Genomic DNA, 26,715 nt, shown 5'->3' with positions numbered 1-26,715 from the left:
ATTAAATGATAAATGTGCAATCAAGCACAATTTAGAAATTTAAGAGAATCTAATAGGCACTTATTACCATTTAAATAACAGACTGTTTTTCAATTAATGGGTAGATGGAGGACCATTGGAAAGACCCTGCGCTCCATCTAGAGCAAAGAGGACTAAGCAGGCAATAGACAAAGCACCAATTATCTTCATGAGTATATTTCACTAAATTAACTCTGCTCCACATGAAAACCATAATCCACACACCACACCAGTTTCTTTTTGCCATCGTTGACCTAAATTTACATAGATAATTGCAGCTCCAAAATAGCAGAACAGCTAGAGGTATAGACCTGAACATCATCACTCAGGTCCCAGGACTAAAGTGAGCTACTTATCTTGAATTGTCCCTGTAAGTGATCTAGAGCTGTGAAAGGGCAAATGCATCATCTGATAAAAAAGCAACAACATTTAAAAATATAATTTACCTTCAGAAGAGTTCATTTTCTATCTTTTTTTATAGTACAATTTTCAGCATCTGTGTGTGGAGTTTGCCCCTTCAGCTATTTGTGGAGGTTTCCTCCAGTTTCCCCCAGTGTAAAAAAAGATGTATTTATGCATCTATAAATTATCTACAATTGACCATAGCATGTTTTGTATGTTCTTTGTGAGGGACTGACACCTCATCCAGCGTGTCCCCTGCCTTCTACCCTGCACGTCACCCAATAGGCTTCTGGTTTACTGTGACCTTTGCTTAGAACATGCAGTTGTAGCTGGATGGATGGATGGATGGATGGATGGATGGATGGATAAAAGTGTTATTGTTAAAGTCTATATTTATGGTGATCGTATATTTATGTTTGGATCAGATCCCAGAAAGAGGCTATGAGGCATCAGAAACCCTTAGCTGGATGACTCCATAAACCAGGACATATACTGTACACAATCAAACCCTGGGAGGAGGAATTTCACATAAACACAAAGAGAAGATGCAAACTCCACATACACAGCACCAGGGCAGAACTTGAGCACAAAAGCCTGAAGGTGTGAGTCCTCAGCATGAATCCATCAGCTACCACACCATCCAAGAAGGAGAAATACAGCCCATATCCTGTGCAGATGCCGACTCTCCAGCTCACTTACATAAGTACAGCCCAGTTTCGAGCTTCAAAGTTTTATTGAAAGTATATATAGTACAATGAAATTCTTACTCATATGCATCCTCAGACTAATGTCAATATGTGCAATTAATTTAATAATAGAAGTAACTAATTCAAATACACACATGCTCAAGACTTCGTTAAGGAAGTGAGAAAGGATTTTACCGTAATGTTTTACAGAATCCCTTTTCAATTTCCAGTTTTCAAAACCAAAGTAGTTTCTGCGACTGAATATTCTCAGATTACACATCAACAACGTGAACAATAAGGTGCCTACTAACCTTCAGCATCTGCCTACTTTGTATAAAAAATAATCTAAAACTGGTAAATGAGTGTCATTAACAGTTCTGAATGTAGGAGGTCCAGCAGGTGAGGATGACTGGGGAGTTGAGGAATAACCTTGGCTGAACATTCCAGAAGCCTCCCACGCATCCATACACCCGGGATGGAATCAGGTTCCAAAGGAAGATGTGCAATTAAAAATGATACATAAGCCATCCTTTCCAAAATATCACAAACCCAAACTGGGGAGCTATTAATAACACGGAGACTGAGGAAACGAACATCATTAGATGGAAAACAGCTTTAGAATATACAATCCATCAAAATTCCTGGGAAGAACATGGTACATTTTCAGACCCTTTTTTTCAATGTAATAATGGCCGTTGTTATTGGTTACAGAACACACCACTCAGAATAAATGCAACCCGGCCTAGATTTATACCCATCGGATATTGCAAACTCAAATTAAAATTTAAAATCCCTAGTGCAGTATTTCCCAACCCGGTCCTTGGGGACCCCCAGATGGTCCACATTTTTGCTCCCTCTCAGCTCCCGGTAGCAATAACAAGGACTACTTGTTGGTACCCGAGGACTGGCCCAGTGCATTCCATGCCCTGTGTGTTTTCTGGAATGGCCTGCAGGCTCGCCATGACCCTGCACCAGATAAGCATTTACAGAATATGGATGGATGGAATTTCTCAGTGATTGAAGGACCAACACTACACAGTACCTCTAGGCTGGTGTGAGACTGGAGTTCAATGGTTGCTCTTTAACCTTTAGAAGCTAACGTGTCTGTGCGTGCGTATCGGGGCAGAGCTCCACCACGCGCGATACAGGGAGCAGAGGGGAAATGTAAACGTTCGACCATGTAGAGACAAAAATGACAAGCTGTGGTGCAAATAAGATAAACAACATTAGGCTATTTAGTTTGTTTAATAAAAGGACAATCTATAGACCTGTTCTATAGGAAAGGTTAACATTAAATGACTTCTGTAGTAATCTGGCAATATATAGAAAATAAGATTAAATAAAATTAACTTGACCTTCAAGGGGGGGGGGGGGGGGGGAGTGCCGTTGGGGGGACGGGGCGCCCCTCTAATATAATGGTAGGGGAAACACTGCCTGAAAATGCCTCGCTCGGCCTTAGCATCTTGTGCATATGAAAAAGCATGAAGCCATGTTGCCAGGAGACGTGAGGGAAAGTGTGACCCCCCCACAGTAACTACAGCTGACGGCAAGCCTCCATCGCGGTGCGTCTAATTGCAGATAAAATGGCAGTCGTAGACCTTGGTCGAGTCCCGCCGGAAAGCCTGTCTAATTGCGAATGTTTACAACTTGATTATAACAAACACTCTGGTTTTTTTCTGCTCCCATGTTAAGCCTTCGGGTTGTTCTGTAATTGCTGCTCATGGTAGCTCTTTACATTTAACAATCATACCCTCTACTGCCTCGTGGATTTTTTTTTTATGATTTACATTTCGTTTGTTCAGCAGACGTTTTTATCCTAAGCAGTGTATGTTTCGAGATGTGGGGGGTCAGCTTATCTCTTGTTCATGGGACCAGTGGTGAAATCACTCTGGTGGGATTTGAACCAGTGATTTTTCAATCACAAGCACAGCATCATATGTCACTGAGACACATACCTTCCCTACATTCTTTTAATATACCCCCCCTTTATTAATTTAATATAAAATGTAAAAGTACAATATAATTCATGCATACATATTTATAAATACACAGTAAAAACCAAGAAGCAGGACGTAATTTTTTTTTTTACTATTTTGTAATTTGCTTAGCATGCTTGCTTGGCAACATCCGATGGTGTTAATGGTAAATATTCAACATCTGAGTTCAAATGATCTGTAGACATGTTTATCTGTGAGTCTAGCCTCTTTTTTCACAGGATATATGTGAATATATGGACTGCATTTATATAGTGATTTTCTACTCCTACGAGCACTCAAAGCACTTTACATTTTTTTTATACCTCACATTCACCCATCCACACACACATCCACACACCGGTGGCGGAGGCTGCCATGCAAGGTGCCAACCTGCCCACCAGGAGCAATTTGGGGTTCAGTGTCTTGCTGAGGGACACTTTGAAGGGCTTAGGAGGAACCAGGGCTCGAACCTGCAACCCTCCAGTTGCCAAGCGATAGCACTACCTCCTGCACCACCATCTTCCCATCTATATATATATATATATATATATATATATATATATATATATACACACACACACACACACACACACACACGCACACACACACACACACACACACACACAGTATGTTTCCATACAACATTCATTGTATTATTTTATACTACTAAAACTCAAAAAATAATAAATCATACAACACATCAAACTGACGGAGTACCAATAATACATTTATTTATTGGACATCTCAGGGTCATGTTATCAAAAGAAATGATGTCCTTTAATTATTTTGAGGTATGTAGCCTCCAGCACCAGATCGCCCAGCGGCTGCTCCAGGTGGCCTGCCACCGCAGCACAGGACACATCATAGTCGGCGGCACTGCAGTCCCACTTTTGACAGAAGAAAACATGAAAAAGAGAACATTTAATTCACTTTTGCTGAATTCTGTTACAGAATGCAATCAATGGCGGCAGATGGTGGTAATATCGTAGACAAGATATATCACACACCCCTGTAGTGTACTCCTATCCACAGGAAAAATGCTGCAATAATATAGTGAGCACCATATATACGTCTTCCTGTAGCATGTATGCTAAAGCAGACAGAGGCTGAATGACTAGCAAATAAGTAGAACAGTGCTGTGTAGGGAGAGACATGATCAAATTAGCAACGGGACGGAAAGACTACTTAGATTTGGCATGGAAGTCAGAATTATTAAAAAAAAAAAATTCCTCATAATTTATTGGCACATATGTACGTTTAAAAATCGGGGCCACAAACAAAACACCACCTACCTACGTGTCTGTGCTCAATTCAAATGGAAAATGTCACCAAATCCAGTTTTCCTATGTGCTAGCTAGTCAAGGTGCTAGTCTGTTCCCTGTTATTTCGACTTGTCTCTTGTATATCAGTCCACATCTTGCCCTGTCTGATGTTGGTCATTGTTGTAATGCGTCGCTGTTCCTTCGTCTCCCAGGATAAACCTCGTCATCCCGATATCCTTCCTACCCACCTTGTCCTCCGCCATTGCTTGCCTCCCGCGGATGCTGACAATTTCTGTGCTTCAAGTGATCATTTATAATAATAAATAATAATTACTTACCCCATTCAATAGGTCGCCTTTGGAATATCAGCCCCTCCACTACTCCTGTCCACTTGGAACCGTTTTGACCAATTACAAGTCACTTGTCTCAGCTCACTGGATAGCGTCCATGTCTCACAGCCATAGAGCAAGACAGGGAACACCAGGACTTTAAAGACTTGGACTTTCGTCCTCTTGGAAAGATTTTGGGAGCACCACACATCCCTTTCCAGCGACCTCAGGACCCCCCATGCTCTCCCAATCCGTATTCTGACTTCATAGGAAGAGTCACCAGCCATGAATGTTGCTGCTGAGGTAAGTAAATCTCTACATAAGGTCGACATTCTTCCCGCAGACAGACACACTACTGATGGTTCTGCCTAAAAAGTCATTAAATGCCTGGATCTTAGTCTAAGTCTAATCTCTTAGTCTTAGTCTCTTTGCGCAAAGGTCTTTTCTTCTCCGCATCCTTAACAACCCTTAGCGAACCCTCCACTCTGCACAGCACTCACAGTGCCAGTGTACAGGCCAGCCATGAAGTCCAGTAACTTCGGGGGGATCCCACAAAGTCTCAGAATGTCCCAAAGGGCAACTTGATCAACCAAGTCGAACGCTTCACGAAAATCGACAAAGGCTGCAAAGAACATTTGCCGATATTAGCACTTATGCTTGATGACAATCCTCAGTGCAAGGATACAGTCGATGGTAGATTTCTTATGTGTAAATTACTCCAGATTGCTCCAGTCACTGACAGGCAAGCAACTGATCACAGATCCTGTTAAGGATGACCCTAGCAAGAACCTCACCCGGCACTGAAAGCAGTGTTATCCCCCTGTAGTTGCCGCAATCTTGGTGATCACCCTTCCCTTTCCAGATAGGGACTACAAGTCTCATTTTCCAGTCAGTTGGGATGACGCCTGACTCCCAAATGGAAGCAAAGATTGCCTGCAATGCCAGGAGGACAGCTTTACCACCAGCCTGGAAAAGTTCACCCCGGATACCACAGATCCCTGCGGCCTTCCCCTCCCCCAGCTTACTCACCACCCATGCAATCTCAGTGAGACTGGGTGGTTCACAGCTGATCGGAGGATCAGCCTTTAGAACCGAGGACCCAGTGATGTCTAACATCCTAGCAGGAAGGTCAGCTTTAAACAACAGCTCAAAGTAGCTGGCCCAGCGGGTCACAACTTCAGTGTCATCCATATTCCATGCACCCTGACTGCAGGTTTCCGAGGAGCAGATTCAGATGTGCGTAATGCTTAGATTCCTCTGTAAGCAGGACGGGGGTCACTATACCACAGATGGTGTGACACGTGCTCAAAAATTCATCTGACAAACACCTCCTTATCTGCCCTCAGAGCCCTCACAGCCGTCCTTCTCAGTTCCCGGTACAGACTGGAGTTGCCACCAAGTTCTAAACTGCGACTCTTGATAATATCCAGGGTGCCCTGCGAGATGAAACACCTCCTTCTGGGAACACTGGCAACACTGGCCCTCAGCAACCTTCAGGGTCTAACCATGGAACGTCTCCCACATCATATTAGAGTCAGCAGTCACACCCAAGTCTGCAAGGTCCTCGCACAAACTGTGTGCAAACTCAGCAGAAACGGCTTCATCCAGCCTCATTCTCCTAGTAGGTGGTGGCCTACTGGATTTAAACTGAATCTTCACAGTAGCCACAACAAGTCTGTGGTCAGAATTCACAAACTGGGCACTTCTGTTGACCCTGCAGTTGCCCAGCGTCTGCCTACGAGGATGTGATCGATTGGAACAAGGATCCAGTGACCCACAGCCCCTGACCATTCTCAAAGTCAAGGAACAAGGAGCCACTTTCGTCCCAGTCTCCAGACCCATGGGGACTAACACAATCCTCAAAACCAGCCCTCTCAGTGCCAGTTGTCACACTGAAGTCACCCATGACCAGAGGAGTGTCACCTCGTGGGCACCCTTCAACCACCAAGTCGAAGTTGTGAGGAAAACGTCTCCCTCAATGAGACATCACTCACCGCGGTTGGAGCATACACTGAGACAACAGACAAGACACCGGAGAGACAAGATGTTCCACATGCCTACCCGGATGGGTTGCCACAAACTGGGACCCGAGGGCCGCAATTCATCAGGCAACGCCTCAGCACAACACCAGCACCGACCCCAGACAGGCCTGACCCTATTAGGTCTATGACGGTTTGGACTTGTCCAGGGATGGGGCTCCCGCAGGCTTTCCCCCATCCCCTTCATGGTGCATGCAGCCTTCCTGCTGGCAGCTGCAGCAGAGCTACTCCCATGGAGAGCAGAAGAGTATCTAGCTTGTTATTAATCAAACAGTTGTGAGTTATTTTACGGTGACTGGAGTTCCAATCCTGCCACCACCCGCCAAAAATTGTTTTCCTGCTAGTTGGAGGACCACTTGCAGGGCCAGATGCGATTTGACGTCAAACCCAGGACAAAAAGATACTGCTCCAAGTGAGGCTCGAACTCACAACCTCGGCATTGCTCCGCTTACACTGTTGTATAAGTACCGCGTGCTAACCGATTGCACCACTGGAGCTCACTGGTGAACTAAGGAATTACAAAAAAAATGTACGGTTCTCCAAGATAAGCTCATAAAACATGCAAATGGCCACTAGTTCCTGGAGTGACGTAGCACACTGTGCCTTGTGACATAGCTCTTTAATATAAAACTGATAATATTCAATAATGTACAGGATTTGAGTGAAACATACACAACAGACTACTGATTGTGATAATTCCCCATTTGCTGCAATATATTTTCATGGCTCTATTAGGGCTAAATGTAGTCCAAATAAGACGGACCGAACCCAGCCCAAGTTTCAACGTCTATTTTTGGTCTCAATAAGGGGTTTAACGCGCCGACCAGATTTAGCCCATAAAACAATGTCCCATGGACGTCTGTTGCTCGGTGGGCAGGGAGGATACCCAGCGGAGAGAAGCAGCCAGTCCCGCCCTGAAAATTAAGCTTAGACTTCCCAGTTCGTAACAACACTATGATATCGAAAAGCATGTTGAACAAACTGTTCAAACCCCATTTTAAATTATCTTCGACTATTTTTCAAAGGGTCACCGTTCTTCAAAAAAACTTTATTTTCTGTAATTGTTCTATTTTTCCTGTTTCTGAGCCTTAGCTTGATGTACATATTTAGTGAGTAATAAATGCATAAATCAACTCATATGTTAATTTTTCTGCACTGCTTTCCAAAACCAAATTACAGACTTTTATCTTATATGGTGGTAAGCATAGGTCTGTTTTCTGATTGCATAAATGTGACCCTTCCAGCACAAAACCGTACGGAAGTCGCATGGCCGTATTTTTAGATATTTTTTGAGGATTTTTTGTGCTCTTTCATTTGATACCATAATCCTAATTTCTCATTTTTGACCCAAGTGCACAGTTTTGTGCTGGAGGGTCAGAAATATGAATTTATTTTTAGGAAGTGGGTAAATATTGAATCTCAAAATATTTCAGTTTGTCTTATTTCTTTTAACAGGCCACAGTAAGTTTCTCTTTCCTGATCCAGCCCATCTGAAAGAATGTGTGCCGTTCTAACAAAGGCACCTCTTTCATTTTGTCTACCTCTCTGTTATCCTACTCGCTGTCCTTGCTTGCTGTGCGATCAGCAGTATCTGACAGACCATTATCATTGCGGGCCGACTTCAGCGAACATGTTTCCCAGCCCTCACACATGATAACCAAACTGTAATTATAAAGACCATATTATTTCTCAGCTCTTATGGGATAAGACTCATGATGGAAAACACAGATTTTAATTACACGTGTTTTCAAGCAGACTTTTTTTTTTTATAGCAGAAAAATGAAAGGGACTATAGAAGTGCTTGATGATTGTGTTTAAGTGGCCCATTTAGAAATGTTAATATCTCCGGATTCATGCTGCGATGCCTCAGATTAAAGCAGAAGGCCCCTATTAGGGCATCGTGTCCCCCGCCGCAACTACAAACGAGATGCAGCCGTTGTCCCTGCGAGCTGAAACAGTTGACCGTCATTTATTAAAGGCAAAGGTACTCTGATACACTGACACACACTTGATAGTGCTATCAGAGGTGAGTTTCTCCAGTATAAACCTGGTCATTGTCGCTGTTAGAAGAGAGAAGCAAGCAGATTTTTTTTTTTGGCTCATGGGCTATTTGTTTTAGAGAAGATTTATTCACTCCTGATGGCCTGTTAGCAAGCTGAGAGCCTGTTGTGGGATCTGTTGTCCCTGAATATTAATAACTATTAAATTCATGAATGACCTCTTAAAGACCAACATGAGAAACATACTTCAAACAATGAGCCCAGCCCAGGAAACACACATCACACACAGTTGTAGCCAAACTTACTGGCATCCCAGCAGTCTTTCAATATTTTCTAAAATAAGTTGAAGAAAAAAACTTCACACTTTTATTGGCTTGAATCGTGGCTCAAACAGCAGAGGAGGGAAAAACAAGTTCAGCATTTTTATTTAGTCAAAAAATTGCTAGGGTCAATAAATTTGGCTGCGGCTGTATATAAAATGAGGGTATTACTGGGTTGGTGATTTTACAGGACTAAGATATAAATTTATAGAATAATCTATCAGCTTCCAGAAATCCACAGGCTTTGTAAAATGATGTGGTCTGAGCAAGTTAGCGGTGGGAAGGAAAGCACAGTTTGTCAATGAGCTTTGTTTTGTGCAGTCATGCCATGCTGGTGCCACATTAAGATCCTACAAACTGATTGAATTAATTGAATAAACTTGTCAGTTCTGACTCATGCTGCAGATGAAATGAATAGAAAATAGGGGTTAAAGGGAACTAGGAGGGATTGGAGAAGAATGAGCTTGACATGCAAGGATTACTGTTTTAATTCTTCTTCGGATGAGGCAGAGAGAATAGACTGAGGAGAAAGAGAATGGCTGATAGGGCAGAGAACTGTCCTCCAGACCCTACAGTCCCAGTGTGGCCAGAACAAGCCCCCGCAGAGGGGCAATGGCACCCCGAGAAGTGGCTGGCATAAGCAGACTGGCCCAGGGAGCGGGTCACAGATGGTATGAGACGGATCCCCCCCAAGGGTACAGCCCATAGGCCTTGAAACATTCCCCCCGCTGTTGGGCTGGGAGCCGCGTCCAAGGCTTCTGGGGGCCCCAAAGACAGCTTTAGTGTGGGCGACAGGAGAGCAGCTGTCAATGGGTTGGAACAGATATTTATAAAAGAAAAAAATATAGGCTGTAGTACAGTTCATCAGTTTAATGCTTTTTTCAAGGGAGTGAGGACTGAAATAGCAACAGGAACATCACTTCTGGCCAGTTCAAGCAGAGACTGGAATAATGCAAGCAAGTTCCACATGGAATCTGGTGAGGCAGCTTGAACATGCATGCAAATGATTACCCTCCGCATATTCGGGGGTCGCTGTGATATACTGCTAGATCTGTATCTGTAATGTATGTTGCGTAAAGTCCAGGCCAAAAGGCAATCCTGATAACATTAGTATTTAAACCATGCAGAAAAAGAGTAAACTATTGAATGAGCTACATAATGGGGGTTAAAAGGAATGAAAAACTATCCATATGGGTGAGCAGTTATCACTTAGATAACCCCTATGTGAATTTAATGCAGAGTGTTAAAGCAGGAGGGTAATTACATTTACACTAAACTGTTCTTTCTGACGACCATTTGCTGTCAAAGCTTATTTGTGTTTGCCTTTCACCAGTTGGCTGGGGTTTACTTGTTTCCCCATGTGATTGTATGGGTGTCCTCAAGAAACTCCAACTCCCTCTCTCACTCCAAGCATAAATAGTGGATGAGAATCGGCGTCCCTAACTCGTCCGTCGTGTCAGTGACACCGGGCGTGAGTGTGTGCCCTGCGATGAACTGGCATCCCGTCCAGGATGTCCCCCGCCTTCTGCCCTGCGTTTCCTGGGACAGGCTCCAAGCTCACCCTAACCCTGCAGTAGATTGGCTATGGAAGATGAATGACTGAATGGATTGGTGGCCCTGTCTTAAACGGCCTTTTATTTAACTTTTTACTCCATTTTTACTACAGCAAGGCTGCTTTCGCAACGCCAACCTTGGGATGTCAAGGTTGCATGTCTGCATCCATAAACCAGACACCACCTGCTCTCCATACTTCTGTTGCAAATTCTTAGCTAATATTGCACATTTCTCTTGAGCAGTCATGACCTTGAATTTTATGTATTTCTTAAGATAAGGTAAGATATACTTCATTGATCCCAGGGGGAAATTCGTCCTTCTATTTTCATACACCTATAAATATTGAGTTATTATGGAAAATCAAAGGGGGTGAAAGAGGAAAAGAAGCGCAAAACCTTAATTTTGATTAAAATCCTAATGGCATTTATGGGGAGTCCTAAACTTAATACCCATTTACAAGAAGCTTAAGTCCCATTAAACATCTGAGAATGATTATGAATATTGTTACGCTGTACATTAACTGTACTTATAATACCTTTATAACGTATTTGTACAGTATTCAGTGCACCTTCGTAATGCATTCATAGAACCTTCATAACCAGCATGTAAGCATACCTCAACATCCTGACATTCTTTAACAGCTTTAATGTACATTAATAACAAACATTATATGATAATAACAAACACTGCAATTGTATAATTATATTATGTTTGTTATTAATGTACATCAAAGCTGTCAAGGTGTTTTAGAATGTTAAGGTATACTTACAAGCTGCATTTAAATGTTCTGTGAATGCATAATGAATGTATCATGAAAGTTCAGTTAATGTAAAGTGTTACTGAATATTCTTTGCATATAAGGATTTTAAAGTGACCCAGTGCGGCACTCTGAGCAGAGCATTCTGACTGCTGACTGCCACATTACCCTGTTCCATCCAAGAGCCCCACGGCTGTAGCCTATGTGACAGTCTGCCCCAGTGTCTCACCTGTGAACATGGCCAGAGAGCCAGAATAATCCTCAGGGTCTGGCTCAAGCCAGAGAGTCTAACTCCTGCGTTGGGAGTAAGTTTGCATAAGCAGGAAATCTCTTCGCACTGTGAGACCTTCCTCAACCTTTCCAGCTCCGTTTTTTTTTTTTATCCTGTACTTTTCCAGAAAGGTTCCATTGAGATACAATATCTCTTCTTCCAGGAAGTCCAGGCCAAGATGGCAATAAATAAGAAAAATTAGACAATGTTTCATATACATACACACAGAGATTTTATGAACACAAACTAAAACACATACAAACACTCAAAATCTCCAAGAATACATAGAATAAAATAAATTTAATAAGAAAGAAAGAAAGAAAGAAAGAAAGAACGAAAGAAAGAAAGAAAGAAAGAAAGAAAGAAAGAAAGAAAGAAAAAGAAAGAAAGAAAAAGAAATACTGTCAAATGTCTGGCTGTAAATGTTACATTTCAATAAACCAAATACACAGTCCGGTAATCAGATCCAACTGAAAACGGTAACCAAGACTGTAAAACTAATGAGAACAGTAGTAATGATACATCAAATCACTCTTGATATGACTTTAGCACGCAGCCTCTGCACTCTAGGCCTATACTCGCAGAAGGAGATTAAACTGATTCAGAAAGTCAACTGCCCCGGTTTCATCATCGGTCTCGATATACCCAGAGTGCACTTCGGTTTATGGTTCCCTGTTACCAAACTGTAGTGCTTGGGCTCTTACCTATGCAACTACTGATGGATTTCCAAACATGACCCGGTTACATACACTTATACACATGTGTGTATGATTCAATAAGCCATGGCCTTCAGCTAAATACAGTAGTCATTCTCCAGTTTCCATTAATGCTAAAACAGATTATCTCATGGCTCCCTTGACGCCCAGATAAGCGTCTGCAAAAACACTCAGAAGAAAACATGAAGAAAATTTATTTACTGTAATATTCTTTAATATGGGAGAATTTGTTTGCCGCCTATGAGGTCATTTCTAATCTGCTTTTCTAACTTTTTTCCCTTTTTCCAACTTCAGTCATTCCCTTAATGTTTAGCTTGCTTCTCCTCTCTTTTATGTCCATTCCTTTGCTCCCAGAACCACAAATGTGCAGCCACGGGACGGGCATATGGATGGATCTCCGTTACACAGCGAGAATCTGTGTAGTGCGATCTTCTGACCTAAAACCAATTTTGTGTGACTTTGACTAAAGCACTGCAAGTAAACTGAATATGAATTTTAAGTGGATTCTGCAGTGGAATCTCATCCGGACCTCACTCCTATTGGTTAAGACGTTATTAAGAATGGATGGATGCATGGAAATCTTTCTTTTACATAATTCATTATTCCATGTTGGACTTGTGAAAATAGCAGAACTTGCCTTATTTGGGTCAGTTGTAAAATAATAATGAGCGACGGTCCACAGAAAGCAGTTTCAAAAGTCACACTTTGCAAGAAGTCAAGAACCTACAGCATGAGAAGATACATAAAGGGAAAATATTTCTGCAATTAACTGCTACAACTGTGTAATTTCTGTTTATCTCATTCTACAACAAAACATTAGGGATCTTTGCCATTTTGCCCGTTTTATTGGAGGCACCATGATATAAGTGAAATGACATACGTGATACAAAACATATTAGATTTAATGGTCAATTAAGAAATGTGCCAGTGCACTGTTACTCAGCTGCATATACTGTAATGAACTGCCCGTAAACTGTATGGTTCAGCAAATACACTCTTTATCTGACCCACTTTCCACTCTAGGTTTCTACTACATTTAGTAGGTGAAAAATAAAAGTCCTTCCCATTACACTGGGCAACACTGAATTTGTAACTGACTTAAAAGTGTCATATTCTATAGTATTCTGATGTGCTGAACATGAAAATGACCATGAAATATTTTTATTGACTCTCGTTTTGAAGATAATTCATATAGCGCATTTTCTACATTTCACCGTGTAAATTTATCTAGTAGGACTGTAACAACATCTTAAATAAGCCTAGAATGACGTAATATTGCACCAAATGGCACAATAATTATAATCCAGGGTTTTTTATTGCATCATTTTCTGAATAATAATGAACCTGCTAGGCGGCTGCTGAAGTAAGCTAACGTCAGCAGTGTACTAGCATGAGCAACGTCAGCATGCAATATTATGCAAGACTTCGTGGGATACAGATGAAGCTATTGCTATTAAACTAATTATATATTAATTATTTCATACATTTAGTCATAACAGTAATGCCTCGAAAGTGCGTTAATAACGTTGACAATTTTTGTTATATTTGTGGAGAAGTGGCTTTTGCTAACCAGAAGAAAAGTATCACTTCTCAAGTGAAGAAGGCATATCAGCTTTACTTCGGTTGCAAGCTTGGCGATCGAGACAAACCTTGGGCCCCACATATATGCTGTGTTACATGTACAGCACAGCTTTCACTGTGGTTGAATGGCAAAAGACCATCAATGCCGTTTGCAGGTCCCATGGTGTGGAGAGAGCCAAGTGACCACACAAATGACTGTTACTTCTGCTTAGTTCCTCCTCTTTCCGGTGGGATTACGAAGCAGAAAAAGTCGAGAATTGTCTACCCCAACATACCCTCTGCATTGAGACCAGTTCCACATGGTGAGGGACTTCCTATTCCAGAACCTCCAGCAGAATATTCTCTTGATTCCGCTGATGAGGATGTGGGTGAGCCGACTCGTTCTTCTCCTGGTCCGTCAGCATGCTGTGATCCAGATTTTCACTGTGGTCCATCGTTAACCCCGCACAGGATAACACAGGAAGAACTAAATGACTTGGTTCGTGATTTGGAGTTATCCAAGAACAAAGTAGAACTGCTAGGTTCAAGACTCCAACAATGGAATCTTCTAGAAGAAGATGTCACAATTACTTCTTATCGAAAGCGCCATCAGCATTTGGAGCCTTTCTTCAGAAAGGAAGGTAATGATCTGGTATTCTGTTCCGATGTTGAGGGCCTCATGAATGCCTTGGGAATCACTCATGACACAAAAGAATGGAGACTATTTGTAGACTCTTCGAAACTAAGTCTTAAGGCTGTGCTCTTGCATAATGGGAACCGTCTTCCATATATTCCAGTTGCGCATGCTGTCCACATGAAAGAGACGTATGATAACTTAAAGCAGGTACTGAATTCCACTGAGTACTGCAAGTACAGATGGCACCTCTGTGGTGATTTGAAGGTAGTTGCCCTTTTAATGGGACTGCAGCAAGGATATACAAAATACACGTGTTTCTTATGTGAGTGGGATAGCAGAGCAAGAGCACTGCGCTACTTGCAGAAGGAATGGACTCTCAGACAAAATGTAGTAGTAGGACAGAAGAATATCCAGCACCCAGCCCTGGTCGAGGCTCACAATATCCTGCTACCACCGCTTCACATTAAACTAGGTTTGATGAAGAACTTCGTGAAAGCCATGGACCGGACTTCGCCAGGATTCCGATACTTGCAAGAAAAATTCCCTCGACTCAGCGAAGCAAAGATTAAAGAAGGAGTTTTCGTGGGTCCTCAGATTCGAGAGCTCTTCAAAGACGACCGGTTCAACAACTTGCTGCAGGGTGATGAGAAACAAGCATGGAATGCTTTTCGCCCAGTGTCTACAAACTTTCTCGGGAATGTTAGGGCAGAAAACTACAGGGAACTAATAGCAGACATGCTGTTGCAGTATCAGAAACTTGGCTGCAACACGTCTTTAAAGATCCACTTCCTTCATTCCCATCTGGATTTCTTTCCTGACAACTGTGGTATGGTTAGTGATGAACATGGCGAACGTTTTCATCAAGATATCTCAACGATGGAACAAAGATACCAGGGAAAGTGGTCTACCACCATGCTCGCTGACTACTGCTGGACACTACAAAGAGATGCTCCCGAACAGGTGTATAAGAGAAAGGCAAAGAAATCAAAGACGTAGTCTATACCTTGATTTTTACGGGTATTAGCCGTAGACCTATTACTATTGGCATTCAGTAATAGACGTAAACAATATATTGCAAATAACAAAAAAACTAGAGCCAATTTTGCATTTTAACTGCCATATTCGTGTTCAGCACATAGAAATTGATAAGAATTGGCTAATTTCATTTCAGTTACATGACTTTTGTCAAAATTTGTTGCCCAGCGTTATCTGTCCATCTATCCATTCGTTTACTTTCCATAACCGCTTTGCACTTCCTTTTAGTCATTGTTGAGTGACATTCCAGGTACTTTCCTTTATATGTACCGAATCAAAGGATTCTTTTACAGTTATCAGAATGATTAAAGTTAGATATCTAGAAGTCCAACAAAGATTATATTTTCATGTGGGTGTCTCCATCTGCCATGCAGTGACATTTAATTTTTTTCATCTCAATAGCTTATCTTATGAAGAGTTAAGAAGGTTATATAATTCACTTTTTTTGATACATTTTTTTGCTTCACAGATCAAGTCATTCACTTTAGGGGCTGACAGTCCGGTTTTGAAATATACTGCGAATACAGCATGTTAATCACAGGAATCACAAATTGCTACATTTTTGGCACAGTGTGCACTCTGATGCCGCGATTTTACTGATTCATTCAACCTTCAAAGAGTTCTCAGTAACCAAATAATATTCAGTTATTTAAAAATATATAACCGTGAAAGTTAAAAAAAAACTTTAACAAACACTTTCTGTGCCATTAAAAGCCTCTGCGACCACTTATATACTCTGGAATACTCAAGAATTAGTGCAACATTTTTTATATAAGCAATGGCATTTCAAAAGGACATACTGCATAAGACAAATATATTATGACTATGGATGCCATTATTAGTGGCATTCTTGAGTACAAGAAGTGGGTTGTGTTCCTCTTCAGTTTCCAAGTTGAAATTAGACACAGAGGATTCAAGTTAAAGGAAAAAATGTACTGGTTGGGTATTAGTAGTTGAAACTACCATTTATAATGAAACAGCCCAAACTCCAGCAGAATTCTCTACCGTTTAACTAAGTCTTGACAATTATTGTTTCAGGCGAACAGTTGCTGGAACTAGACAGTAATGGATTTATTTATAAGCACTTTAAAATCCATCATAGATTCAATTTTGACATATGAATAATGTATTAAGTGATTTTTAACATGTCTTATCAGATTTAATCGGAGACTTGAAGATGTTTATAAATCAAATATTACACCAGGCTTTCACCTCTTTCTCATAAACCATGCAGACCAGTCCAGTTCCAGGCCCACGGACCAATGAGGAGCATGGAAGATATCATGGACCAATGAAGAGCAAGAAGGATATCAAGTGAGGAGCAAGGAGGATATTATATCTTTGCGCTTGTCTCACTTGGTCCCCCTGCTGGGTAAAGCATCGCAATATCATTGCAAATATCAATAACTTTGACCAAAAATGTATATTTTCTGTTATAAAATGTTAAACCAAAAGCAGTAAATGAAACATACAGTACAAATGCTATAGATAGATTTTTAAGTTTCCATTTAATTGAAAATTTATTTTCAAAAGTAACTGATCAAATCTAACACGTTTTTAGAAGTAAAGATTAAAACTGTAATTGTAATGTTCTGAGCTCCTGTTACAGCTGGTAACTGAGGCTCTGAATTACTGTAATCAGTATAATTAAAAATACTTCATAAAGGATTGTAGGACCAAAGTAAAAATATTTTTTACAATTGCTTCTCAGGATTCACTAATACTAAGAACATAAGAGCATAAGAAATTTACAAAGGAGAGGAGGCCATTCTGCCCATCAAGCTCGTTTGGGGAGAACTTAACTAATAGCTCAGAGTTGTTAGAATCTTATCTAGCTCTGATTTAAAGGAACCCAGGGTTTTAGCTTGCATTACACTAGCAGGAAGACTATTCCATACTCTAACTACACGCTGTGTGAAGAAGTGCTTCCTCAAACCCAGTTTAAAATGTTTCTCCCGCTAATTTACACCTATGGCCAGAAGAAAAGCACATTATTTACATTTTATTCCATGACCAAACATTTACATTATAATATAATATAATGTAATATAATATAATATGTATTTTATGGATTATTCTACACATTACACTGTGTGCAGAATTATTAGGCAATGTGAATTTTACTTGTATCTTCTCATCCGACCAGTACTTTCTGTTTGGATGAAAACAGGAAAACATTAATACTTTCCTGTGCAGAATCATTAAGCAAATTATTATTACTATTAAAATGGCCAAAAGAAGATCTTACAGAAAGCAGGAAGAAAACAAAACGGTAAAGTGCCAGTCAGAGGGATCGAGACGATCGAAACTGCCAGACTTTTGAAACATGATCACTGTACAATCAAGGGTTTTGTTACAAAGAGCCAAAGAGGACTGAAAAAGCGTTTAGAGAGAAGATGACACATAAACTGCCAAAGTTCTGTGTCAAATTGAAGGGGAAACTTCCAGAAACTCTTGAGCATCAAATGCCACCATTTTTCAAAACTGCAATCTGAACAGAATCTCCAGACGTTCTAGGTGCAGTGTTCTGCATCACATTACTGGGGTCATAAACGCTGAAACATGACCTACATTCAATAAGGCATGCAAGGTATAACATTAAGAATGGGCACGGACATGTCTCAAGCCTGATGGTACAAAGGTTTTGGGGACAGATGAGATGAAAGGGACTCTTGATGGAGCAGATGGATGGGCTAGTGGATGGAGATCCTCTTCAAGGACCAACAAGGTGGTGGAGGAGAGATGACGTGGGCTGCAATCATCAGTGATGAACCTGTCAGACCTTTCTGACTTGCAGATGGTATAAAAATTAACCACAAGATCTACTGCCAGTTTCTAGAAGATACCTTCTTCAAACACTGGCACAAGATGAAGTCAGCAGCTTTCTAAAAGGTTATGATATTTCTGCATGACAATGTCCCTCCCTATCATTGAGAACTACTGGGCCTTGCCAAAGTGTGAGATTTACCAGCAGTACCACCAGTAGCAAGCAGTACCCTTGTCAGAGCAGCATCTGGGAGGTGGTCCTAGCTGGTTCAGCTAATATCGGACAGGATCAAATCAAAACCTGATTGGTTCAGTGGGCAACAGGCTCATGATGGTCATTAAGAAGAAATTTGGCTATATTGGGCATTAAACTGGGTGAAGTGGGCTGTATAGAACGACTGATAGCTTGTTATTCCTTATATATACTGAATAACAAAAAATGTTTCTTATTATTTCTGTTGATGGTGAAGAGAGAAAATCCACTTACTTTCTGATTGCCTAATAATTCTGCACACTGAAAATCAAACGTTTTTCTTATATTTTTGCGTGCGAAAGTAAAATGTTACATTTTCTCTCTACATAAATTTACTTGGTGCACAAGAAAACTTCTGAATTCATTTTTAGAAGTCTCCCCAACTTTTGCTAAAAATTATCTCCAGGAATACAATAGTACTTGCCTAATAATTAGGCAAACTGTATTATGCGTAGTTTTTTCTGATTGGCACTAAGAATCACAAAGCCCCCAATCCACTGATTTTACTTTCAAAAACAAATCGCCTACATGATTTCCTACATAAGCCTAAACTAAACTTTTTTACTTACACCGGCTGACTTTTTTTGAGAAATGTATGGACTCAGGATGGATATTTCCTAAAATCTGACTTTTGGACTTTGTTAATGGTTTTATCATGAATAAAACCCAGGCACACTGGGATTAGTGGTCTCAGATGTGTAACTAGCATGTAACATTACTTGTGATTTTTGGAAAGTTGCACTTTACAGCAAGTGAATCTGAAATTCTGGACAATGTTTCCCCTGTATTGTAACTGCAAAATATGTCAAATATAAAGTAATAGGATGCTGCAAAACAATCTAGGTAACTCCTGTATGTGTTGCTCTGAACACTTGGTGATGATGAGCAATGCTGATGATTCATTTCAGTATTTGACCAAACCGGTTTTCTCTCTAAACTCATCTCTCCTGCTCTGTTACAGCCCAGCACGCTGTCATTCTTCCAGTGGTCTGTCGTGAAACACCAGTCGAGGCTGCTGGCGTATTTTCCGGTTTTTTAAATTAATCATTAGTGTAATTTAACTGGAAAGTAAGTTTAGGAAAGAATTTGGCAGTTTGTTTTGTATCACATTGCATTGCAAATAACATGGAACACACATAGAATGGTATGTGACGGCAGACTGGGGGAGGGGGGAAAGTCCAGGGGCATGGAGTAAATGGGAAAAAATTTGTGTTAGGGGCCCAAAACAAGGTATGCTTTCATGGGGCCCAAAATCTCTAGTTATTGTTTTGTATTATTATTATTATTATTATTATTACTATTATTATTGTTAGTGAAGAGTAGCACTATGGAAACTTATGAAGAAGACAAATAATTATAGTACGTATCTTAGTAAAAACGGAATTAATGGAACAGCTTATGACTCAGGTATCTTAAACAAATTTATTTAGTTTCTGTGTTTGTAGTCCAGGTATACTTTACCTTGTGGGGACCAGTTTCCTGATGCCCATAATGGCAAAATTTTAGAAAACCTGTAACTGCAATGCAAAAACTAAAAATGCAAGAACTCTTGTATTTTGTTGGTTACTGTACTTATGGTTAGGGCTGAGTAGGGGTATCTATTATGACCACTTATTCAATGCATGGTCACCCTGACCCTGGAAACTACCTGGATGCGATGCCATTCCAATATAAGGCACAAACTCACACAGCTCACAGAACCATGTCCAGGTTGGGAATCAATCCAGCAATGCAGGGAGTGTGAAACTACCGTGCTGCCCACTAAACAACCGCCCTGCCTCACCCACAAAGGAGCAAGTTTAATGGGCCAGTAAGTGGCAGAGACCACCACGCGGGGACGAATCAATCAATCCATACTATCCTCCATCATGTATAAAAAAATCAATCCTGCATGACAAGGGCTATCCCTCTTTGGGAGTAAACTGTACCATATACATTTATTATTCATATTTCATAATATACATTTATTGTTCATATTTTATAGGTCAGTCCACATTGATAAATGAATAGGCCCCAATCCACTGTTATTTGAGCATCATATTTATAGTTTCCCCATTTATTTTCCATCAATCCATTTCTAACAATGGCATTTCCAATGCAGGATTCCTGTGCTGCTGGAAGTTACCCGAAGGAGGAAATGAGGCAGGGGAGAACCTGGACCAGTTGCAATGCATGTCAATGCGTCGCAAGAGTTATGCGACCATTGCTGTAAACTGTGTTTATTTCTTTGGGATCTCGCAACAGAATGCTGGAGGTTCGGTCACGGCATGGAAGCTGAAGAAGACGCCGGGGGTTTCCCAGCATAGTTGTCTAAATGAACCTGGTTAGCATTGGAAAGGTTGTGGTGCGATATACATAACAAGTAGCAGCCCTGTTAAATATTAACACAGGAATCTTCAGAGATGCCCATGATAGAACATCAAACACAATAGACCTTCATCATCAACCTTCAGAACAGCATTGCTGCAGTCAGAATTGCCAGTTGTCTTTTTCTTCTTTTTTATCGTTCTCTTTTTTTTTTGCGATGTGTCCCTTGAGGATTGAGGAACTCCCCAGAGATTTTACTCAGCCCTTTGATTTTGCGTTCTATCTTCGGCAGTTGCATGTTTTACACTGAGCTCCTCGGCCTACCAACTACTGATCAATTATGCATAATTTGAGAGTGGACTGAATTTGTGTATCAATATGTAGAATTCAGAAATCTGTAGCTATCTTCAGAAACACAAAAGAATAGTAATAGAAGCAGTAACACTTATGTCATCTCATTGTTGTGGTATAAAAGGTGACCATCCTTCCTCTCTACGTGGACGAAGGAAAAGACCCACAGGATTACACTCAAAGAGTTACAAACCGCAGAAGCTGCAGAAATGCAGGAAAGTAGACCATGATTTCCATTTTTGCTGCCAGTGCTGTGCAACATTCTTAATTGCTATAATAAATTATTTATTATGCTTATAGATCTCTCAGTGTTGCTTCGTCTGATGGTTCCACCAGTTTCATGGAGGACGTGTGCATGTAACTTACCGGTATGTGGTTACAGTACTTCTTTGAGATTCATAGCCTGCGGGAAGTATCACCTCTGGGTAAGAACTAGGGTACAACTAGGTAACCTTTGTCAATAGGGGCAGAATTTTAATTTCCAGATATTTATTTATGTATGTCTTTTTAAGGACTGGGGCTGCTCTCGATTTAAAGGCACATTAATACAATCAAAGCCTAAACAAAGCAATTCTCTATCAGCAGAATTAGAACTGCAATCCCATCCACCCATCCATCCATCCATTCATCCATCCATCCATCCATCCATCCATCCATCCATCCAACCAACTTCTTATGCAGTTACCCTGGTAAAACTTTACTTGACGGGGCAGAAATACTTAGTTATAACTCAGTTACTTGTGAAGTATAAATTATGAAGAAATCATGAACAAATATAGTTGCTACTTGAGATAAAAGATGTGTCATGGTTCATTAATGATGAACAAGCATGAGATGAGAGTCCGTCCCCCCCCCCCCCCAATAAGCGAAAACTCTATTTTATAAAAATCAGTGACTGCTATGAAAAAACTAAAAATGCAAAAACTCAAAAACTATTTTGCTTGGTTACTTATGGTTATAGTTAGGGCGGGGGGGGGGGGGGGGGGGGGTTAAGGGTGTCATGATTGAGATCAGGGTTTTTCCCATAGAAATGATTGGACGGTCCCCCTTCAGATAGGAAGGCCAACATATGTGTGTGTGTATGTGTGCGTGTGTGTATGTGTTTCTTTATGTTTGTGCCCTACTTGTGCACTATGTTGGCTGGACTGACGGATGGATGGACGGACGGACGGATGGATGGATGGATGGACGGATGGATGGATGGATGGATGGATGGATGGATGGATGTTTTGTCTATTGAAAAAAATTCAGAAGCATATTGAAAATCCTCTGTTATGGAGATTCGATAAGGTAAGTGTGTCGGATCTTTACCTCACTACTTCCTCCCCAATATGCCATGAGCTCCTTTGAATATATGGCAATTTAACCTAAGACAAGCTGACACTCTGCTGGTGAAAACAAATGGTCCTGATGTAAATTTTTTGCCCTGAGCACAAATGTTGGGCTCAGATATTTGATTGATATGTATCACCTTTTTTTTTCCCACAATGCCCTGAGGTGAGTAAATTATTAGACCTCGGCCTTAAGCTTTTTTTAATCTCTTTCATGTGCAATATTGTCTTTTATTCCTCATTTATATTCATTTTTTTCTGTAGGACTGTTTTTCTCTGCAAATTTGTGATAATGACATGTGAGAGGGGAGCAGCTACCCCATGGGTAAACATGCTTAGATAACCTAGAAACGGCTCTTATTTCATCCCAACGAGAGAAGCTCTCTGTCATGCCGAAGCCGTACCATTGCTCATTTTGAAACCGGTGCACCTCATTGACTTTCGAAATTATTTTTTTTACATCTCCTCTTCTTCTCAAACAGTCCATTTGTAGTCTTGGTGTCAGTCCAAGTTTTCATTTTACCTTTCATTAATATTTTCGAATAGCATATCAGCCTCACTCCCTTTAGTGCTTATTCATATGATAAACACATAGTCACAGTGGCTGGATTCCACTCAGGTATAATTTCAAAGCGAGAATTTGCAGTTGCCCCGAATGAAAAATGTGTGGCATCAAAGGATGCTTACAAAATATACATTTAACATTTTATGTATGAGATAATAAGACAAACGCATAAAACATTTTATAAATTAAGCTGGCTTGCCCCGCAAGATCAGTGTTTGGATGGATGGATGGATGGATGGATGGATGGATGGATGGATGGATGGATGGATGGATGGATGGATGGATGGTTAAAATTTCAGAAATAACTGTTTTGTAACATTCTTATAATTCCATTAATCTCAGCCAATATATATTTAATTGAAACTTTTTATCAAAAGCAACATTATTTAGTTCATTGTCGTTAATCTAGCTGCAGTATAGTGATTCATGTACAAAAGCATACAAAGAGCAGGACTGGCATGGCGTCGCTGATGTGAGCAGTGCAGTGAATTACTCTGTTACCACACACCTTACACTACTTAGGATGCCTCCTCTGCTCTGTGTGTAAAGCATGTTCTCTCAGCGTTAAACTGGGGTGATTCTAGGACTTAATCCTACCATTAAGTTTTCCACACAGGGGTGGGGATCTCCCACAAGAAAGTTTGCTGAGTTGGGGTACTATGAGATGCATGCTAAAAGACAGGACAAGTCGCTAAATGGGTTTTGAAAATGTATTTTTATGAGGGTTGAGACAAAAAATAGGAACCGGCCGTGGTGCTGAAAGGGTTTCCTCCTGCAGTCCAAAGATACACATTTAGATTAATTAGCATCTCAAAATTGCTGATGCTCTATGATAGTGTGTGTGTCCTGTGATATGCTGCCATCGTTTCAAAGGTGTAATACAGTGCCCTTCGTTTCCCAGGATAATCCCTCGGACACTTGTGTGATCCTGAGCAGGATAATTGGCTGGGAGATGCAAGCTGAAGCTTGTGTTCATCACACCCTAACTAATTTCAGGTGTTATGCAGGAAATATACAGCAGCTTTGCATTCTGGGACATCAGCTAAGCAGGTAATATAAAATACTCTAGCAACCGATGACTCTTTCTGCTGATGTTTACAGGATGGAGATGGTTCTCCTGACTCATAAGCTTATAAGCCCATAAGCCCAGAAGGGTTTTGACTGGAATCCAACACCCTGTATTCGGTCCAGTTTAAGTTCTGAAAATAGCTGCTTAATATCAATTGATGTTTCACCTCTGTAGAAACATCAATATGTGAACAGTGTTCATCTCATCAAGGTCACATGTGGCCAAATGAACTGCCGTCCACAATGTGGAACTGTACAACACCCCATAAATTTTATCGTTAGAACTAAAAAACTCTTATAGGGAACTATCTTACTTTTGAAAAAAGGATGCAGTATCTGCAGCATACATTATTAAATTAATTATCACAGCTGTGCGGTCATTTTCAGCGTGAGAGTACATTCCGTGAAGGGTGTCATCGACTGATAGCAATCCAGCAAAATCTGACAATATGAGATTAGGAGCCAGTTATGTTAGCCACATGTTGGATTAGTCAAAATGGAAAACAGCATGAAACTCCTGCATGCTGATACTGTTTAACACAGAAGGATAGTCGGCTTTGTTGTCAATTCATGCAAAGACAGAGTCAAAAGCAACTTCGTACTTGCTCAAATGCCTAAGACATAAACAAATATCTCTCTGCAGGCAGGGAGCGATTTTCAACCCACGATAATTTCTCAGTAGGAAGGACTTAGGCCTGATGTATATGGCAGCCCCCTGTGGTCTGAGACAGAACTGCAGTTCTAACAGAAAAATACAAACCAGGACTGAGATTCTGGCAAAGTAGCCATCACATTAGTAAAGGTTATTAGTTGGTCTACTTCTTGCCATTCCAGGTTTCTTTTTTTAATAAAAGCGTAATATTTACACATTGCATTTTATGCTAATCTGCTCTCATTTACCTAGCTCATCTCTTATTGAGTGTCTTATGAGCTGAGCGGAGAGCAAGGCTTCCTTTCCTTGACTCTTAAGAGCCAAACTGCTGTAGATTCTATTTTAATTAGCTCCTATGAGCTGAAACCCCAGGTGAGGTAACTTACAATCTAAAGGAATACTTCAGCAAAGCAATTAAGTAGCTGAAGCTGACCTAAAACCAGCCAACCCCGTGGGCACCCTTATCATTGAGATGACTCTGTTTTATACATAGCATGTGTATTCCTGTTCACATTCACACCACATGCAACTATGCCTGTGTTGGTGCAGGCGTAACAGATTCCAGTGCAATTCACTGCTCTCATGATCTTATTCCCCAGTACTGTCTTTAATCAGTGAAACAGGATAAGTGATTTCATACCCCTGGCCTGTTGCTGTTGTTATGTTTGTTAAAGGCATCATTACAGCTGCCATCAGCACAATCACCGGCTCACACAAAGTATGGAAATAGTGTCTGAAGGGGCGGAGGGGGGTGGGGAAAAACAGGCTTTGAACTTCAGCACATAGCATATCAGATTGTATAACTGCGGCAGTTACCAGTGTTAGAATGGACTGATTAACCAGTGTGTTTAATGGGTCACATGCGTTTGTTCTCTGCTGTGAGCTAATTAAAGTTATCTGTCAAAATTAGCTATCAAGTGACAAACAAAATTTGGAAATCGTAACAGAAACACAAAACCTGCTGAGCAAGAAAAAAAAAATACTGAGTAATGATTTGACAAGCCATCTGTGTGTTATTTAATAGTGCACCTGGATGACCGTTAGCAAGTTTTCACTGCCAGCCAAGTTCCCCAATAAAACTACTCTTCATTAAAAACTTTCTGGTCAGTACATGGATGTTAGGACGGTAGGAATGTTATTTTGATCTGGACAGGAGACAATGAAGAATTATCACAAGAGTGTCGCACTGTGAATTTGATCCATCACATTGGATACTGCAAGATGTGTCCTTTTACGAAATTATCTGATGAAGCAGAGAAATCCATTCATTCTTTTTCCCAACTTCCTCTCACAGTCCAAAAACATGCAATTAGGTGAATTGGTGTCTTTAAATTGCCCATAGTGTGTAATTGTGCTTGTGTACCTCAAGAGCTGCCCTGTGTTTCCTAGTTCAGGCTGAATACCCAACATGACTCTGGGCAGCTGGGTACTGGGTAAATACGTAATGGAAGCTGGATAGATGCTTGTTGTTGTGTTGTAGTGAAGGTAGCGATGTGTCATTTTTATGCACTTTAATTCATTTCGTAAACTTTAAGATGCCAAATCTATTAAAAAGCTTTAAATAATACACTCAGAGGAACTACTGCGTTGCATATGCTAGAAGCAGTTTAGTCCTCCTTCGTAACAATACCTTTATGGAAAGAGGTTGCATAAGCACTCAGCTGCCATGTTAAAATAAAAGGAAAAATGTTATCGTCATCATGTAGTACAGTATGGCTTAAGAGCACTCACTGGCATCGTGGGGACCCTTAGCATTACTTCTTTGCCAGGGGCTGACTAACTTCTCTGGGGGTTCTGGGCTGACATGGGTAGGGGGTCATTGGAGATATTTTTGGAGCCAAAAGAGAAACGAGAGGGAAT

General features: G+C 40.7%; 1 non-coding gene and 1 pseudogene across 1 annotated transcript; both read right to left on the bottom strand.

Moving 5' to 3' along the window:
* Positions 1-5,131: 5,131 nt before the first annotated feature.
* On the bottom strand, positions 5,132-5,864 carry LOC125710349 (uncharacterized; annotated as a pseudogene).
* A 1,252-nt stretch (positions 5,865-7,116) lies between these two features.
* On the bottom strand, positions 7,117-7,209 carry trnai-uau (transfer RNA isoleucine (anticodon UAU)). Its single transcript is given in 2 exon segments — positions 7,117-7,152; positions 7,172-7,209. It is a non-coding gene; the product is annotated as a tRNA-Ile (tRNA).
* Between the last annotated feature and the right edge of the window lie 19,506 nt (positions 7,210-26,715).

Source organism: Brienomyrus brachyistius, chromosome 16, assembly GCF_023856365.1.
Source record: "Brienomyrus brachyistius isolate T26 chromosome 16, BBRACH_0.4, whole genome shotgun sequence".
Classification (NCBI taxonomy): domain Eukaryota; kingdom Metazoa; phylum Chordata; class Actinopteri; order Osteoglossiformes; family Mormyridae; genus Brienomyrus; species Brienomyrus brachyistius.
Note: the sequence above shows the minus strand (reverse complement) of the source record. Positions and strands in the feature narration are given on the sequence as shown.